This window comes from Anas acuta, chromosome 10 (assembly GCF_963932015.1).
Source record: "Anas acuta chromosome 10, bAnaAcu1.1, whole genome shotgun sequence".
Classification (NCBI taxonomy): domain Eukaryota; kingdom Metazoa; phylum Chordata; class Aves; order Anseriformes; family Anatidae; genus Anas; species Anas acuta.
Window position 1 is genome coordinate 15310051 of NC_088988.1, and position 14238 is coordinate 15324288.

Genomic DNA, 14238 nt, shown 5'->3' on the forward strand with positions numbered 1-14238 from the left:
GTGCCATGACACTGCTGCAGTTATAATGATTAACCTATTAATGGGTCGGTAATGATTGTTTGGCAGCATGGCTTGATTTACTTCAAAGAAATAAATAACCCCGTCCTTTAGGAAGCGATTTAATTTTCTTTTGGGTGAGCCGTGGATCCCCAAAGAAAGAAAATGCCTGTAAAAAGGCTGTGTTGACCCAGCCCTCATTACTCTTTGAAGGCAGCAGTGACCAGGGGGTGGGGAACAAATTGCTTGCTAGGAGTAAAAGATCTGCTCACTGAAGTATTTGATATTTCCAGGCACCTCTCAGCCTTAAATGCGGGCAGAAGAAGAATGCAAAAGAGGGAAATGAGACCTTAATTGGGTGCTGCATTCCCACAGCGTCCCGGATCAACCCATCCTCATAACCAGCACGGGTCTGTAAGGTAGGTAATGCAGAAAGGTGGCCAACACTAGGATGTTTACAAGTTTCTTTTTTATAGCTTCCTAGATTTATAAGACTGTATTTGCAAAGAAGGACCTTTACAGGGGAAAAAGAAAAAAGAAAAAAAAAGAAAAAAAAAAAACAGGTCAGTTTAGCCAAGTTGATTGACACCACAGTTTAACAAAAACAGAATTCAGCCGTAGTGGGACTTCATGTAACTCACTCTTGCTGCTCTGAAAAGGGCTAAAAGCAGAAATTGCAATACAAGCAGCAGTATTGTGTTTCCATGCGCTTTACTGTATTCCACAAGGCAATTAGGATTCCAGCTGGCCATTTTGCTTTCATGTTCTTGAACAAACCTTGTATGAGTCCTGGTGCATAACATTAGCAAGGCCTGAATGGCTGGTGCAGAAAGACTCTGCAAAGGACCCAAGTGCCTGGTCAGGAGCCTGCATCTCATGGCCACTTTCTCTGAAAAGCTCAGTGTAAGCAAAAAAGCCACCCATACTACCAACAACCAAGCAATTAGCTGCCTTGAAGATTTGCCATCAAGGTCAGAATTTGAACAGCACTTTAATAGTGAAAAGAAGAAATGACACTCTGGTTTTGTTGCTGCTCTTCCCCAGCCAATGGATTGTAGGCTGTGACAGAGGACCTTCATCCCTCACCTTCACAGGACCTTCTGTGTAAGCAATTTACAATATTCATGCTGTAGCTGTAAACCTGGCTTTTAATTCTGGATCTACATAACCTCACAGGTAACTGGAAATTTGCACGATTATAGGTGGCCATGGTGAAATTGAAACCAAGCAGGCCACAAGCAACCAACCAAAGGCATCTCCAGCTGGCTGCAAGGTACAGGAGCTTTGAGACGGCTGCACCTGCAGAGGAGCAGCTCCCAGTACACGATCTGAAGCCCACGCTGTGAGCCCTATAGGATGTGGTTCTCACAGGGACCATGCTGCCACTGCCCTTGTCATCACTTGGCAAACTCTACCTCATAGTCTTTTCAGGCACAGCTTTCAGTGAGGTCTGGGAGAACCGTTGTCTGCTGCAGTCAGAAGCCAAGAGGATTCGGATACCCAGCGCTGCTTCAGTCTTTTGCAACCCTCAACTTCACTTTCTCAATACTGCACAGATTCTTTGCCAGTTGATATAAGCCCTCTAACTGAAAATAAAATTAATATGTAAAAAATAGAAATAAGGCAGGCATCCTTTACATGCCCTGTTATCCGTGCAGAAATTAACTGGGCTGCTAAGGGTTAATTCTGCTCCTGAATGGGCCCAATCAGGTTCATTTCTGCCATCTTATTAGGTTAAATAAATAGAAACTTCTTGCAATATCCATCCACAACGATAAGCAATTCCCACTATAATGGATGGCTAATATATAAATTCAGCCCACATCAGTTTTGTGTCAACTAGCAAAAACAGAAACAATGGAAACTAGACAGCCATGGCTCTGCATAGGTCAACAACCAAGGTTATCTGTATTCAATTACTGGTATCTGCAAACTTGCATACTGTCAGCTGATCATAGACTAAATGAAAACTTATCATGCACAGAGGCAGCAAATACATTTATTTGAAGCAGGCATCATATTAGTTCACTGGTTTGACTGTGGTTAAGGAAAAAAAGGGGTTATCAGTCTTTTGGGAAATTCTTTCAAATATAACCTGCAGCAAATATCTAAAATTGGGGATTATCTATGTTATAAATCTTTGTTCAAAAAGTAGAAAAGGAGCAGCAATTGCTCTGTAGCCCTCTAAGACGATAAATTATATTATTTAACAATAGATAAACTTAGGGCACCTTTCCTGTGGTGCAGCCCTATTGTGAATTAAGCTTTAATCTGCTTCACCTTAACATCTGTTCGGTGGAACCAAAGATCTGGCTGTATTGGACACAGACAATAATTTGTTTGTTAACCGCTTCTCCGGAACAATATATCATTTCAGAAAACAAAGCCTACCACCACGACGCATATTTATCTGTTTCCTCTATCTGTGTTCCTTTTTCCATAAGTGCAAGTTCAGGCTTTTGAACTGTTTTCCTAGCGATAATTTGTGATGCTGTTAGATTCATAACCCTGGAAAAATAGATTTTTTTTTTCAACATTTTTTTCATCTTTGACCAACAGATGTTCTGTTCAAAACCTGAAAGTACTCATGAGGTACGTACTAGCAAATTATAATTGTTAACGCCCCTGTGGAAGGAAAATGTCAATAAATATTTGCTATCACTAGCCTGTTTGGAAACAAAGGCATTTGCTTCACAGGAGTTCACATGCTAGACCTTTCTATGCACCTTTTCCAACAGTCCATTCAATTAGACATTTAACATTTTGTTTTCTTTTTATTCAAAAGAGGAAGTGAAAAATAACCTCACAGAAACAAAAATAAAACATAAAAGCTGCGGGCATCCTGTAATCCATTGTAAAATAGCACTTCAGCTCATTTCAGTGATACAAAGGTGACCACAGAACCAAGCTCTGATCCAGCTCCAGCATTCCACCACTGCACACCAAAGTTGTAATCAAGGGGGGGGGGGGGGGGGGGGGGGAAGGAAAAAAGAAAAAAAAAACACCTGGAAGAGTACTGCAGAGGAATGCCTGCTAACTGGCTGCTAACCAGTACTACCCACCGCTATGGATGATCTCCCTTGGCCAAGTGAGCATTAAAACCACACTTACCTCCGAGTCTCCTCCTCTAGTGAGCGATATGGCGTTTGCTTGGGTCACGTTTCCCATTCCTTGTTAAAGTCTAGACACATCCCTCCGCTGGTGGGGAGGTAAAACTTCTTTCTTTCTACATGCTCGAAAAAAGCAAATTATGATAATTTTCAGACACAGGGCTGCGAGCTGCTGTTGGCATGCAGAACTGTTCTGCAGAACCACCAGAAAGCCAAATCCAACCGGTGACCGAAAAGCTCTAAACCATCCTTGCATTGTGCCGTGTTGTATTGTTAGGTGTCGCATTGTGCTCCCTTCCCTTCCCTTCCCTTCCCTTCCCTTCCCTTCCCTTCCCTTCCCTTCCCTTCCCTTCCCTTCCCTTCCCTTCCCTTCCCTTCCCTTCCCTTCCCTTCCCTTCCCTTCCCTTCCCTTCCCTTCCCTTCCCTTCCCTTCCCTTCCCTTCCCTTCCCTTCCCTTCCCTTCCCTTCCCTCTCATTTTATCACCGGGTGTGTCCGAAGCCCTTATAGTGCTACACTAAAGACTAGGACTAATGTCTAACACATGCTGTGATGATTTGGGGAATCAGTCTCTGCACCACTAAAATGAATTCCATTTTATAGCACAGACTGCACTGCATCTGTTTCAGACAGCCAACTCCATATGGGCTGGAGCTTCCTGGCCATCTCCATCGCCTTTTGTCCTTCCATTGAGGCAATGACCAGAGGAGTTGCAGGATGTGTCCTTTTACCTTTTTACAGGGCTAGTAGTGGAGTATCACTAAAACGGGAAAATCAGACATGCAAATGAGACAGAGAAATGGCTGCCACCCAAGGCAGAGGAATTTTTCCAAGTCTGAACCCTAAGCAGGCAGTAACTTAGTGACTGGTTGTTTTGTGGCTTCATTTGAGGAGCTGATGAAGCTGATAAGAGGGCACCCGAGGTGCTTCACAAATCCCGAGACCGTAAGGATCCACGCTTCTGAGAAGTCACAGGCAGGAATTTGGGTCTAGGAGAAGAATTGTGACCTACTTAGAAGACTGACTTAAGCCCCAAATAATGCTCTTGCTCAAGCCCGAATTACAAGCAGCTGAAGAAAGATGAGCTTTCGCACTTGCGCTCCAGCCAAGTTTGCCCACATCTAATGAGGAGAAGTCGGACTTGGTGCCATTTTGTATTCCCATGATGTGGTGCAGATGGAGGCTCGGCACACGCTGCCTCTGCCTCCCCTTGCAAAGCCCGGGGCTGGGAAGCATCAGGTTGGAGAGCGGAGGAGGCAGTGGCGGCTGCAAGAAGCTGCCTCCCCAATGGGACCGGGGCCGGCAGCAGCTCTGGTGCACCGGAGGTGAACCAAACTGGAGGAAAAAATTAAAAGCCCCGTGGCCAGAAGCCTGAGGAATTAGAGCAGCAGCCGCCCATGGAAGGAGGGGAAACGCTCAGGTTGAACAGCCTCGGCACGGTAAGCTTCCTGGGGGCAAGGAGGATGGCCAAAATGCAGGGCTGGTTTCAGCCCTGGGCTGGGCGCCTGCCCGCGGCTGCTTGGGCCAAGGAACCATGGAAAAAAAAGTGAGCCCAAACTAAAAGATGCTGTGAGTCAGCCTTCTGATGAAAGGCAGGAACGTGATGCTGGGCTGGCAACCGTGGTATTGCTGTGGGATTACAAAAAAAAAAAAAAAAGCCTCGGGGAAAGGGAATGCAATCGATGGGTGAAACAGCAGAACAGGCTGGCAGGACGTGCTCGCTGGGGGTGCTTCGGACTGCTGGGTGAAGATGTCACAGGGTGTGAGGATCCCGAAGAGATCCCCATCACCATGTGCTGGGCTGAGGTGCCCACGGTTCATGGCACTCCCTGCACATCGGGTCGGGGCTGCCCAGTGCACCTCACGGCGTGGCAGCCTCAGGGAGGCAGGGCTGAGGGCAGCGTGGGCTGGCCTCCTGCACGTGTGCCATAGTGCGTGTGCCCATTATGGATGTGTGCAGTACAAAGCAGTACCTCAGCTCCAGGCCTTCTCTCTGGATGACTCTGGGGTTGACCAGCTTCTCAGCACTGCTCAAAAATTAAAAAATGAACGTGGAAGATCTTTGTGCCTCTCCTCCCCTGTGAGGCCGCTGGTACCACCAGGCTCGCTGCTCCATGGTGGCAGCGGTGGGGAAAGCTGCTCCCAGCGCCCCTGCTTTCTGTGCCATGGTGCTCCTTTCTCGGGGGGCAGCCCAACCCCAGGCACTGGCTTTGTTCTCCTCTACACGGCTTTGTTTAGCAGGAGAGGTGTTTTCGACATGAAAGGCCTGATATCCAAAGACACCATTTCTACTTGGCCTCACCAGCACTGGAAATCCATACTGGGTAACAGGAAAAGACCAAGAGGCGGCTGTTGTCAGAAAACAGTTTCTGGAAAAAATTAGAGTTCTCTTGAGGCATGTAGAAAAATTCCAGGACACTGTATTATTATTGTTGTTATTATTACCCTTGATCTTTTGGAAGGTGGAGAGGGAGCGCATGCAGTTTTACAGAAAGAAGACAGGACATCTGCAGCCTTTAAAAAGCAAAGCACGAAGGCTGTTGGGCTCTGCTTACAACATTTTTAATTATCTTCCTTAAGTTTCCCAAATAAAAACACATCACATTGAGCCTCACCCAATAAAGCTATGTGGGTAAATACAATACCCATTGTCTAATCAATATCATATTGCTCATGGCTTTAGCTCGTTCAATATCTGAGATCACTGCCTCCCGACTCGCACCTAAGGATGCCAATATCTGCTTAATGTTGGACAAACTGCAGTTGTCATTCCCTGTAACGGAGTTCTTTAATCTCATTAATAACCCACAGATACTAAAATACAGCTTCAAGTGAGCCGGCTGGAGCGTGCCAGATTTCCAGCGTGTGGTTTGAGCTCTGGGGGCAACGTGAGGTGGGTTAAAGAGCCCTGGCCCTGCCGAGGCTGCAGTGCCCTACCCATGGCTGCTGCGCTCGGGCAGGGCATAAATTGGAAAAAAAAAAAAAAAGAGAGAGAGAGAGAGAGAGAGAAAGTGGGAGAAGCAGTCAGATGTAGAGCATTAGCAGCACAGTACCACCATTAGGAAAGCACATGATGGACAGCCTCTTACTTCTCCCCCCAAAAAAGTCATCCTGGGATTTAAAAGGCGGTGCAGTAGGCAACACAGCTTCTGCACTGGAACCACACGGCCAACAACGTGAAATGGTGAGAGCCTCTCCGCCAAGGCTTGTCCTGAGAGGGCACCGCAGGCGCCGGGCAGCAGCGATCTCGGTGCTCAGGCAGGCTGTCTCCATGTCAGAGCCCAGGCCTGGGCTCCGGGGAGTTCGGCATGGATCATGAAATAAAAACAGCTGCAAGGGAAACTCATATGACTAGGATAGGTGCCATATAGCAATTAACAGCCAGAAGTTTTGATCTGGAAAATCACATTTATTTTAATTGCTTCGCTGTTGTGTTCATAAGGAATTTGGCTCATTTTAGTGTTTTCCTTATTAGATATACTATTTAACTTTGGAACAATGTTGTCATTAGTTCCATTGTTCCAGATTTTTCATCGCAGGGAAATGAATGATAGAGATGTGTTTTGCAAGGAAGATTGTTTATAAATATTTATTGCAGTCTTAACCGATATTGGTGTAATCCATCCTATTTTTTCTAGCACAAATTCACCAGTTGTCTAACTGAGCAGCAGGTTTCTTAACCTCCGCGTTCGACAGCGCTGTGAATGCCTGCGATCCCCTATCAAACGAGCAGCCCACGAGAGGAAGGCGTCCGCTTCGTGATGATTTCCTTTGCATGGCCTGAGCCTTCAGCAGGCTGCGTAAGGAAGACGTCTCTGTGTGTGTGTGTGTGTGTGTGCCTGGCTGCGCTCCCCTCTGGTGCTGATTTATCTCCTGCAGGCCAAACCTGCCTTCAAAGCCCCCTGCAGCTCCCCGGCCTCGGCGCGGGCAGGATTGGGCCACGGGCACGTGTGGGCAGCGAGCGGGGCCGAGCACCGCGGGGCCTGCGGTGTGCGAGCGGGGCCTGGCGCGCGGCGGCGAGCCGGGAGAGGTGCGCGGTGCACCCCGCCGCGGTGCCATAAAATATGCATAGGCCCTTCTGCTGGAAATGAGGCTGCTTAATTGAAAGGAATCGGGAGGTGAAAAATGGAATTTGGCAGTTCTGCTCCGCTCCACCATTTGGTGCTTGTTGTGGGACTCCAGCGAAAGGGAGCTATCACTACGGGCATAATTTACTTGATTTTAAGGATCTGTATGAATTCTGGCGACATACCAAGTAGCCATTAGCTACGAGGAGTGTTTCCCGATGCTCATTTGTTTTCCATGTGTGAATTTTCGCTCGTCCAAACTTTCTTTAGAAAAAAAAAGTATTTTTTCTTCATCAATTCCATGTGGAAAATACAACAAAAATCCAGATAATAAATTATTCAGGAAACACAACAGATTTTTTTTTTTTAATGGAAAAATACTAGTTCTGGAATCAAACTGTCAGCTTGCTTTGATTTTGATATTTTTAAGTTAAGTGTTATAAAATGATATGGCTGTTCACATGCTCAAGGATAGTCTTTCTGGGCAAATTATCCTAAATAGAGTAACTCAATAGCAAAGTAGGCAGGCTTTTAATGCTATTACTATTAGGAAAATACCATTAATATGAGACATATGCAGGATGCTATTACATCAGTAGGCTGCAGTTACTTACTCAGTATGCAGGAGCGGTGCTGCGGATCAGAGCAGAGATGCTGGGCCTTTCACACATGTAACGTGGCTTAGTCTTGAGGTCAAAATCTGCTAATGCAATTTGCTGTATGAGAACAAGAATTTAAAGTCCATGTGGTTTTAATGACACGTTCCAAGATGGGGGGGGGATTTGTTTTTGTTGTGTGTTTTTTTTTTTTTTTAATTTGTGCTGCTCACACTGAATGTGAACTTCTTTGAAACCTGTATCTGTGTCAGACAGAGTAATTTGCAAAATGAGACAAAGAAACAAAAAAAAAAATTCTCCATCTATTTATGTGAAAAAAAAGTTTTTGTTATGTTTCAGATTATAAAGATCATTATTGGTAATTTGCATTTATTTATTGAAGCATTACATAATAAACCAAACCATGTGTCAAAACGTACCACTCACAAAATAAGTGCCCTGAGATAAAGGGGCTCCAGCGACTTAGACATCAACGCAACACTTAAATAAGACATTTAAAAAGGGTGCCTGACTTTAAAAAGAGAGTGTTTCCATTTCAAACAATTAATATGTTTTAGTTTCTTCATTTTTGTGGTCTCGTAGCACAACTTATAGCTAAAGAGCTGTGTTGAACACGCATATTTTGGCCCGAGCTCTTGTTTGTGTCTATTTAACAGCTACTCACAGCTGTCTCTGCTTTAAACGTATCAGGATAAAATTTCATCACAAAGCCCATCGATGCAAAAAAAAAAAAAAAAAAGAAAGAAAGAAAGAAAAATGGATCCAGGAGGACTGTCTGAGGGTCTGAGGGCGCTGGGTGTGTTCGCACTAGCACCTATCTCAGCAGACCTGTAAAACGTCAGCAGCATATTGCAGGTCCCTGGTGCTGCACCTGAGCAGCCTCTCGGGTACCTGCAGGAGGCTGACTTGGACATGACAGGCCTGCAGAAAAGCTCTGCTGACCATGCCACTTTCTCATTCTCTCTATCTTAATTTTTATTTTAAATACTTTAACTTGAGGCTCTCCTGTGACCTCCCAGGCATCCCGGCCAGATGCGGGCCCCAGCCAGCTCCCTCCTGTGTGCTGGCCTCCGCTGGCTCTCCATCACAGCCCGGCGGGCTCCTGCAGCAGGCAGGGCTCGCCACCACCCGCCCTGCTCCTCTCACCATCTCTTTGTTGTCTACTCCACTGCTCAGGTAGGGCGTGAGCCATGGCACTGCCACAGGCCCCTCAGCGCTGTGGTTCCAGCGTGCTGCCGGCTTCCCAGGGACACCCTGCCCCAACAGCAGGGGCAAGGAATGCCAGGGGACAACGGACCAGCAGCCAGCGTGGCTTCATGTTAAATCTCATGTGTGTCATTTTAAAATAGAGGCTGTTGCAGCTCCTGAGCACCGAGCATGTGCAGAGGCATTTCCACCCCAGCACTCCCCACTCAGAGCCTTCAGCTTTGCTGTAGCATCAGTGGAAGGGATGCAGGCAGTAGTCAGATATATTGATAAGGACATACATGGCTATACACACACATATATGGCTTTATATCCAGGTATATGGACATATATGACACACATAAATATATGTTTGTTAGTATAGAGCTATAGCTCCTTCTATATGGATGTAGACATGCATGTGTATAGGTCTATTTAGAGACTATACACATAGATTTATATATATATGTTTGTACGGGTACATACACGTAATTTGCTATGTCCACATATATGCATGTGTAACAATTTACACGTATGCACGTGTGTGTATACACAGAGAGAGAGCCATCTATCTATACATATCTTTAAACAACCCACCTGTTCCTGCAGAATGCCCCTCGAGCCTTGCAGCTGCCGAAGGTGTTCCTGTGGTTCAGGCGTAGCACCTGTGATCAGCTTTGCTAAGTGCAAAGCTCTCATTTCTCTGATTGTGGCTGCAGAATCCTTTTTATAAAATTTTAATGATAACCCTAGTAATTATGATACTAACTTATTGACTTACCATCTGAATGTGTCTTAAGACCAGCAGGCACAGGGATTTGCAGTGTGGGCTCCGCGTGCCGATGACTTGGCCTCTCAGGAGTGGTGGCACTGGCGTGAGGCAGACTCCGTTCCCAGCAGGCACAACTGCTACACAAAGAAAATAAAAGTACTTTTTTTTCTTTTTCTTTTTTTTTTTTTTTTTTCCAGTGTCTCCTTTTCACTTTCTCAGGGAACTCATGGCTCTGTTTTATGGTGCAGCAGGCCCGGATTTGCAAAGTTTCATTCTCCTGGTTTGCAGTACCAGAAACATACTACTATCTGTGTGAATAAAGCATTTTCCCCAAGAACACGCCTAATGGTTCGAGTCAGTCTACCAGATGGGTTGTAAAACACTTTGAAACAACTCCACTCAAAGGATATTATACTCCTGAAGCTGTATGTTTGTTTTATTATAAACAGAGCTTTCTAAGTAAAAAACATAGAAATGCTGTCTACTTCTGAAGCAATCTGACATGTGGAGCTGCACTAGATCCCTGCTGAAACAGAGCAGAATTTATCGCCCCCCCCCCCCCCCAGATATCAAAGAGGGTGGAGGAGCAGCCGTATCACTTTGGGTCTTTTTAACTGGGAGGCAGTGTGGGTGACTGAAAAGCCCACGTAGTTTTAATTTATCATCCGCCGGGCATTCGGTGGTCTCCCTGCCGTGAGCTGACTCCAGGCCTTCCTCGAGCATGCTCCCCACGTTCAGAGGCGAGCTGATGGCCAACCTGTCGATCCCCAGGAGGCCTGTGCCCAGCTTTGTCTCCAGACATGGGCCACAGGGCGCCCTCTGCCCCTTCGCCATGGCTGGACCTGCTGCTGGAGGCGGTGCCCACACAGCAGTCCCAGCTCCTCTCATCCCACCTCACCCCGTGCTGCTCCCCGTCACCTCCCGGCCTAGGGACACGAACGAGGCCGCCCCAAGGCCGCCCGACCCTTGGCAGCCGGGTGGGACACGCGTGGCCCCGTGAGGGCCGTGGCGCTGGGGGCGTGCTCCTGGCAGCACCTCCTGACCAAGGCCAGGCCTGAGGCGCCCTGCCCGGACACGGGGGCTCCCAAGTGCTCCCCTGCGTCACGGCCACCCCATTTCAGACTGCGCCTTATCAGTCACACCCTTTAATGAGGCCCTTTAATTACAAAATGGCCCTCTTGGGACTGGGTCTGTAGGTAGGGCGATTCTGCCAAGAAGTTGGGAGATGCTCGAGCCAAGGAGCTTCTGAGGCATGGAAACAACAGCGGCACTTCGGGGGGATGCAGCTCTTGGCTCTTTGGCCTTCTGCTCTTCTAGGGTCCAGTTTCCAACCCCGCCATGGCCACTGATAACACATCACCCAAAGATCTCACGTTTGAGCTGACTTAAATTGTGCCCCACACAGGACAGGCCTGGTAGGAGGGATGGGCAGCGAAGCACTGGAGCCAGACGCTTACCTTTCCCAGTCACTGGTTTACTCCTTTTTCAGAACGTGAGCTGCTGGGATTGTCCCTGTAAAACACAATTTGTGGCTGCATTATGATTTGTTAAACATCACCCATAAGAGAAAAGCTAAGCGGTTTTTTAATCTGAATTTGTACAGGCTTTTCTCTCGTTCTTTAAGCAGCTCCGTTAATATTTTTCCCGTAATTTGTATAAAGTACTTAGCATTCAAAACAGAGCCTTTTAACCTTTTGCCCAACTTAGCTTTTTGTACTTTAAAAAAAAAGGGGGGGGAGATGGAGAGGGAGAGAAACCCTTTAAGTGCCCTGGGCCTGGGTTCCTTCAGTGTGCAGGCTGTAAATGTTTTACTTTGATTTGAGATACATGACAATAAATTAGGGGACATTTATCAAAGCTGCTTTGTTGCATTGCTGACAAAAGCTGCTTTTTGCATAAATTACTGCATTATACAAATACACTTAGCAGGATCCTGTTTCTTTGATGTTAGTGGAGGAGATTTATGTCCAATGGAGTTTTTATTTATCTGCCCTGTTCACCTCAACAAGGGCAGGACATATTCCTCAATTAGTTCCATACCCCTAGAAATGACATATATATCTCACAACTAGAAACAGAGAAATTTAAACAAAACAACACAAAAAAGCAAGTGCACTTTTCCTGGCAAGTCTAAACTACCGTACGGTGTAAAAAGTAAATATTAGGCTGGCGCAGTATCTTTGAAATCTTTGTTCTGAGACGACTTTGAAAACTATTTAAGTAAGCTAATTTTGACAAAACAATATTCCCTTTGCAGAAAACCTTTTCTAGACTTCATTAAGGGACTAAGTAAATATGAGACCATTTCAACAAATACTTGATATCCGAATAAGGAGGCTAAAAGAATAGATTCCCTGTGCAGTAATCCTCTCTGGAACTGTATTTATGCTAAAAAATCTCTTTCAATGAATATCTAATAAACTAATGAAGGCCATCGCAGGCTAAATGGTGAATTAAGATGGTTAAAAAGGAACTTGTCAAATGAATAAATTGGCTAAACAGTCACATTTCTTAAATGAATACAGAATCTCTTGAACACAATTTGGAGTGCCATTCTTCTGTCACTCACCATCCCCAGCCCTCAACTTGCACGTAATTTATTTTGTCCCTAGGTCACCAGTTCATGCAGCCCTACGTGGCAGCACGGAGTCGTTACCATACGATGGCTTGAGATAATTCTGGAGAACTCTTTTCTGTCCCAGATTTAAAAAGAAAAAAATAAACTAAAAGGAGACCCACAGCAACCTGTAGCACTGCAGCCGATAGAGGCAGGGGCGTTGCTGGCAATTTGGGCAGAGGAAGGCGAGGAGGGGTCCACATGGCACAGTCCTGGGATGGGTGGTGGCGTCGTTCTCCTACACTGACCAAGTCGCGTGGCCCATTTTGTTTGGGGGCAGAATCAGCCCCTGATGGTGCCGGGCTGTCTGGAAAACCCCGGCCTAAATTTCCCACTGCCCTCTTCTATGATGTGAATCCATAGTGGTGCCCATCGGTTGGTGTGATTTTTTTAATCACCTCCAGCATGTCCCTGAGCAAGACTGTGCAGAGGAGAGTGCAGAGGAGATGGTTTGTGTTGGACACCACCAGCTTCAGCCCAAAGGCCTTTCTGTCGGGGCCTTAAACGTCCACCAGTGACATGCAAATGCTGAGGACAGGAGGGTTGAAGCAGAAGGTTTTCAGTGTCCTCCTCCCCTCCCTCGGTCTCTCCCCAACCCTGGAGAGCTGCTCCTGCTTCCCTGAGCCCTCCGCTGGGGCTACGGGCCCACAGCTGGTATCTCTGCTATTTCACACTTTTTTACTGGCCTTTGACAGACACTTTGTTGATCGAGATGTTTCCGTCAAAAACGTTTTGAGATTTATTTCTTTTTCATTAATGTCTACCATGTTATTGAAGGTTTTCAAGTTATACTAGAAATTTCCTTCTCTAGAATAGTTATAAAATGTCATTAGCAAACTGGTGTATTATTTAAAGGAAAAGATGTCCTTACGTGTTAATATATATATATTTTTTTAAAAGGCTGTTTTTCATAAACTGTAGAAGATGTTTGGTTTCCTTCACCCTCCATTCACCCCTAAGGAAAAGGAAAAGAAAAAAAAAAAGAGAGAGAGAGCTCCTTCTCTGAACATCTAATGAAGATAGGAAAACAATAAAATTACACCAAAATAGATTTTCATTATTCAGGCAGCTCTGGGGAACAGATTCCACCCAGCGCATTTCAATGATCCCAGACAATGGATTACGATCATAATTTGTTCTTAAAGTCTGTTTAATTGGCTTACTTAGCCACCTGTTCAGAAGAGTTACCATGAAAACAGCGGGTTTGCTGAATTTCTGAGTGCCAACCTTTCATCCTTCATTCTGCCTCCTTCTCCTCTTCCGTTTGCCATGAAATACCAAGCGATGCTTAGCACAGACTTAGAAATAATCTCATCGGCATCCAAAATGTATGGCAACAAACCGGGGGGAGCTGCAAAGTTGTCACAATAACATGCTAATCGGGGCATTTACTCACTGTCAGTCCTGTCTGTTCCTGGGTGAACACCGATTTATTACAGCCCACTGCGTGTATAATAACGGTGTAAAAATGTAAAGAACGATGTGCGCGTTCGCGGTACGTGCATAGGTGCCTGGCACCCTTCTGGCTTAATTGCAGCAACAAATTTCACATTAAGATGGTCCATAAAAAAAAAAATTAAAATTAAAATTAAAAAAAGTGAGAAGAAATCCAGCTGTGGCCTTTGAAAATATTGTTGGTTGCTTCAGGGCCAGGGCTGGCGGGGCTCGGGAGCAAGCAGCTCGCGTCCCCCTGCCTGCAGCGAGCCCCAGCCCAGCCCTGGGCTCTGTGTCGGGGCTCGAGCCAGCACAGCTCTCCCCGCTCGCTGCCGCTAGCGCGATGGTTGCTTAATCTGAACAGACAGCAGCATGTAAAAATGTAAATATTCGCTATTTGTTAATACAGGCCTAAGTTATTGCCGCGGCCGGCTGGTTTGC

General features: G+C 46.0%; 2 long non-coding RNA genes across 5 annotated transcripts in view; one reads left to right on the forward strand and one right to left on the reverse strand.

Annotated features, from left to right (window-relative positions):
- The window catches only part of LOC137861899 (uncharacterized), a 53473-nt gene extending 45322 nt beyond the window's left edge, over window positions 1-8151 (forward strand). For 2 of the 4 annotated variants that reach the window (XR_011099918.1, XR_011099916.1), the window contains one exon: window positions 291-1635. This is a non-coding gene — a long non-coding RNA (uncharacterized lncRNA). Of the gene's footprint in view, window positions 1-290; window positions 1636-6743 lie in introns of those variants that run through there. The other 2 variants (XR_011099915.1, XR_011099917.1) reach the window with 2 other exon arrangements.
- LOC137861898 (uncharacterized) overlaps window positions 1-14238 on the reverse strand; it is a 133200-nt gene that overhangs the window by 7311 nt on the left and 111651 nt on the right. The window contains exons 9-12 of the long non-coding RNA XR_011099914.1: window positions 11204-11258; window positions 9756-9883; window positions 7787-7888; window positions 3109-3230 (exon numbers count right to left, since the gene is read on the reverse strand). This is a non-coding gene — a long non-coding RNA (uncharacterized lncRNA). The remainder of the gene's footprint in view (window positions 1-3108; window positions 3231-7786; window positions 7889-9755; window positions 9884-11203; window positions 11259-14238) is intronic.